This window comes from Macrotis lagotis, chromosome 6 (genome assembly GCF_037893015.1).
Source record: "Macrotis lagotis isolate mMagLag1 chromosome 6, bilby.v1.9.chrom.fasta, whole genome shotgun sequence".
NCBI lineage: Eukaryota > Metazoa > Chordata > Mammalia > Peramelemorphia > Peramelidae > Macrotis > Macrotis lagotis.
In genome coordinates, this window is record NC_133663.1 from 216,014,908 (window position 1) to 216,020,200 (window position 5,293).

At 32.7% G+C, this 5,293-nt stretch overlaps 1 pseudogene; it reads right to left on the bottom strand.

The window, feature by feature from the left end:
- Nucleotides 1–895: 895 nt before the first annotated feature.
- LOC141492015 (purine nucleoside phosphorylase-like) lies at nucleotides 896–5,064 on the bottom strand (annotated as a pseudogene).
- Nucleotides 5,065–5,293: the final 229 nt, after the last annotated feature.

Genomic DNA, 5,293 nt, shown 5'->3' on the forward strand with positions numbered 1-5,293 from the left:
ACATAAGAAATAGAAAGGCACATGATAAGTAAAATGAAAAATTTTGATGATTTGTACATTTGTACAAAATATGTATGTATATATTTTACACACACAAAAAAAAACAAATGCTCCAAAAACGTTAGAGGAAACTAGGAAGCTCTAGGAAAAAATAATTATGATAAATTTTTCTGAGTTTATTACTCAAATATATAGGAAACTGAGACAAATTTACAAACTTAAGAGCCCTTCACTGCTGAACAAATTATCAAAGGATTTAAACAAACAATTTTCAGAAGAAGAAATCAAATCTATCAGCAGTCACATGAAAACTGCTAATATGATTGATTAGAGAAATGCAGCTTAAAATAACCCTGTTATCTCTTCTCAACTATGAGATTGAGTAATACGATGGGACAGTAAAATGATTAATATTAAAGGGTAGTGTTAAAATTTGTATATTACTGACCTGTTAATGTAGTTGTGAAGTGGTCCATCCATTCTGAAGAGCAATTATGCACTATGTCCTAATGGTAATAAAACTTTGAACTAGAAGTACCATTACAACTTATTTTATGACAAAGAGCTTAAAGAAACTTTTATGTATAAATATTTATAGCAGCTCTTTTTATGATGCCCGATTAATTCAAGATTTTTAAACAAGTTGTGCTATTGAATTGTGAAACAATAACACTGTGCTATGTGATGTGACAAACAACATGGTTTCAGAAAAAGCTGGGAAGTCTTGTGAAATTGATACAAAATGAAGAGAGTAGAATCAGGAGAACACTGTATGTAGCAACAACAATATTGTAAAAGTGATCAGTTGTGAAAATGATTTTGATTAAGAAATGATCCATTGCACTTCCAAAGGCACTATGTTGATAAATATTATTCACCCCCAGAGAGAGGACTGTTGAACTCTGACTATAAATTGAAGCACACTTTTCACTTTCAGCATGGTTAATTATATACATAAGTACACATACACATGCATGTATACAAATACATGCTTGTATTTATGTGTATATGTGTGTTTTGTTTCATGTATGCGGTTGTGGGCATATGCATGTACATATATGTATACATACATGTATTTATATGTGCATATATAATTTCGGGAGCACCTGGAAAGAAGGAGAGAATTTGTATTAATAATAAAAATTTAAAAGTAAAGAAAATATAAAAATATGTTCTAAAAGATACAGAGAACTACTAAAGGTAAATTATGCTCATTATTCAGTCAGGGGAGGGAAAAGTAGAAAACAGTGTTCCTAAGTCTCAATGATAGAAATAGGGGAAAAAGCATAATTCTCTATAGCATGTAATGTAATCTTTTAACTTTGCTGGGCTGCATAAGCCAACAAAAAATTTGTCAAGGGACACATATAAAATTTAAGATTTATTTATGTCTACCATGTAACTCATATTACCAATGAGTATAATAAAAAATGCAATAATGCCACATGAATGGGCTTTGAGCTACCTGCAGCCTGCTGGTAGTGTATTGGACATATCTATATTATAGGAAGATCACTTTAAATGTGTCAGTGCACCAGGTCAGACTCCAGCTGTTATTTATTATATTCTATTCTTGATAGCAAAGCTCTCCACTTCTAATTAGCTATACCCTGTTCCTGCCCTATGCATGTTGAGCTTTACTGGTTTTTCCAATATTATATGACTTCTTTCTCCCATTATCCTTCGGTCTCTCTTTCCATCTGCTGCATGTAATATTTCCTACCAGCCATCATCCACTTAGTTGTATAATTAATCAATCAATTAATTAACTAATTGTCAATAATTAGCTACATAAAAAGCCATAAATTCTACATATAAATATTTTAGTTTTGAAGGGTTGTCTTGTGGAAGCTACCTGAAGGTATTTAATGTGTCCTGTTATCAACTAAAATTCAATATGTAGGGATTTAAAATAATTTGATTTGGATAAAATATAGAATATAAAAAAGATAATAATGTAATTAAATATTGGAGAAGAAAGTGGTAGTGATCATGGAGGAACTCAAATGTCATCCACTGGAGTTCAAAATTTATTAGGCAAAGAGGAGAGGGAAAGGTAGCATTTTTGAGATGAAAAGTGACTTTGTACTGTTTATATAGGAAATGTCTTTGCTATTTGACATGAATACTATAGGGGAGAAATACTGGAGATGCAGAGAACAGTTATAAAATCACTACATTTTACTTGGTTTTTACTTGGAACATCTAATTTCTCTAAGAATTTTGCAAACTCCTTGGTTTATTTCCCAAATCACAAGAAATAATCATAATAAATTACTCAAAAATACATGTTGAATAAATAAATTAATTTGTGCATATATTTAGCTATTTGTATTTACTATAGAATATTTATGTACTACACATTATATACATGTAAAATTATTAATATATCATCTATATCCATATTCATTCATCTCTCCATATAGTTACTTGTAGTACTGGTGAATAAGCAATGGACTGTTCAAAAATTCCAATCTAATACACTGGGTCACTCAGAGAATACAAATTAAGATGAAAATTTATTTTATTATTAAAAAGAGATTCCCATTCGAAAGGAGTGGTCAAAAAGAATTCCACAGAAAGTAAAATAGTACATTAAAGTTCCTTCTCAGAAAGAGAGTAAAAGCAAGGTGCCAAGATGTTCCCTGTGGTCTTTAAAGTATTTACTACTCTCTTAAGAGCTTAATTAATATACTCCCACACCCCACTCCTGCTGTATCCAAGATCAGTCCACATCAGATTTGCTCCATATCTATATAACAATATTGGAGATAATATGCTTCACCAGTTTCATAAGCATTTTAGCCTACAGCATTTAGTGTTTTTTTAAGAGTAAAATGTTAAGAAGGAGCTCTTTTCAAATGAAAGAATTGCTTATAATAGAATTCATTATGTGATGCAATCCTTAGACAAAATTAGTTTATTATAAAAATGAAAAAGTTTGAAATAGAAAATTTAAAATTAAATAAATATTATGGTTACTCCTAAACCATAGCATATTATATCAGTGGTTTTTTAAAATTATTTTTACTATGTGGATATTCTTGACAATCTGTGCCAATTCATTTTCCTCTAAATAATGTTCAACATTACTTATTGAAATTTAGAGTACTACAGATGGTTTAAAAATTCAATTAGAACCTTAAATCTACCACAATTAAGTGAAATATACAAGTCTCATCATTGTCTCATTGTGTAGAATATACAATACATTCTGTACCTTTCATCCACCAGATGATTAATATTTTCTTAGTAGAAAGATATTAATTTTAAAAGAAAATAAAAGTAAGTATAACTAATTGACTATGTGACTTTGAAATCTTCCTTCTGTTTCCTCATTTATAAAATGAGGGATTAGACTGAGTGGATTCCAAATTCTTTCCTGGCTCTAAAATGTTGTTCTATATTCTATTGGGGTTCACTTATAGCTCATATTCTCCTACCATAACAAATGCCTTTTGTTAGTAGGACTTATCTTTTTATTTATCTCTCTTACAACACCTAACAGTTCCTTGCACACAGTGGCATTTAAAAGTATGTGTAATTGAACTAAATCCAAGAAGCCCAGATAAAGGAAAACATTGCTCCCTGATGTAGCTGTTGAAGGTTTTAAGTATAATTTACTGATAGACAACTATTAAAATGTGTATTCTTTATTTTCTAGGGAAACCTGTATACCTTTTATGAGATCATCATACTTATATGTATTCTCACACCCTAAAATGTACCCCATTAAGCTAAGTGTTCAGCATAGAAAAGCAGAAACAGTTCTCTCTGTCATTTTATTCCTGCATAGTACTAATTTTGTAACATAATGATCTGGAACACAAAGGGCCAATCATAGGAGGACTCAGGGAAAGTACCAGTATTCTTCAAAATATTAGTAGCAACCTTAATGCAAAATGAATGAAGGATATTGACTGTGGGTACAAGTTACAGTGAATGATCAGCTTTCCATGGCAGGGAAGGGACCAGTGGAATAAAAGAAAATCAGGGACCATTGGGAAGGAGGTAGAAGTATAAGCAGATAGTCCAAGTAGATGGAACACTAACATTTATGTCTTGTCTACCACAACCTCAAAATAGATAACTAAAACGCTCAAGCAAGGAGGCAAAACTGACCAGTGTCTGGAATTCAACACAGATGGCAGGGAAAGGAGGAGCTAGGAAGCCTGTGGATCAAAGTGTTCTTAGTTGATAGTTGTATGTTTTTCACAGGAACGTAGACAAGTTGCCCCAACTTCTCACAACAAGGGGCTCAGCCAACAGTACCTCTTCATGATTAACTGTCTCTTGGTTTTTGTAGTCCAATACTGATTTGTGCACAATAGGGGGAAATTTAAAAATTGGAAGGTCACAATGCCTGGCCACTTTCACCTCTGGTATTATGCCATGCGAATAGCATCAACAGCTAATCTCTGCAGAAACCAACAGTCTGCAATGGTTTCAAAGAATGGGCCTTCTCACCATAACATATATTCCTTCCTGTGGTGACTGATCCTTTTCCATTTTCCTACATGTGGAATGGACATTCTGTCTCAGATTCTACTCATAGGCATCAGGCATAGGAGGAAACCTTTCTCCAAACCCCTCATCATTGGGCCCTCTGAGTGGTTTTTGGTCACCAAGGTCTGCAAAGAAAATATGATCTTGCATCAGCATAACATCCTCAATTTCTTAATTAAGGTTCAGTCCCCCAGCAGCATTGGTAAAAATTAAGGTGTACATCTTTATAAATCGAAAAACCCTCACAGCAAATGCTCCCTTCCAAAGTGGGCAACCTTCTTATGAATGGAATCAGCCCTGCATCATCACACAGAATTTTTCATTTAACTATCCAAACACCACGCACCTTGTGTGTCCTGGTACTGTGCTTTGAGGGAAGTTGGGTATCTCATTGTAGTCAAAGACCTGTAGTTAGTTCATTCTATCTACCAAAGCTCCCAATTCAGAACCACAAATAACTGCAATTTCTGGTTGATGTTAAGTGTGAGATAATTGTTAATTTGCAGTTTTCTTATAATTCTCATACTAGAAATCATTCTCCATGCCTCCCTAGAGTTATTCTCCTCAGTCTTCATTTACTCCTCATTGCTTTGTTCAACTGTGCTCCAAATGCCCCAGTCAGCAAGAACTTCCAAACTAATAAAATTGGAAGTAGGAAAACCTTTTAACTAAAATAAAATTAAGAGTTGCTTTATGGAATAAAACAATAAAATATATAAGCCTTTAGTGAATCTGATTTTATAAAAGAAGAACACTAGTATCAAAAATTAAACACTACCTATAAGGA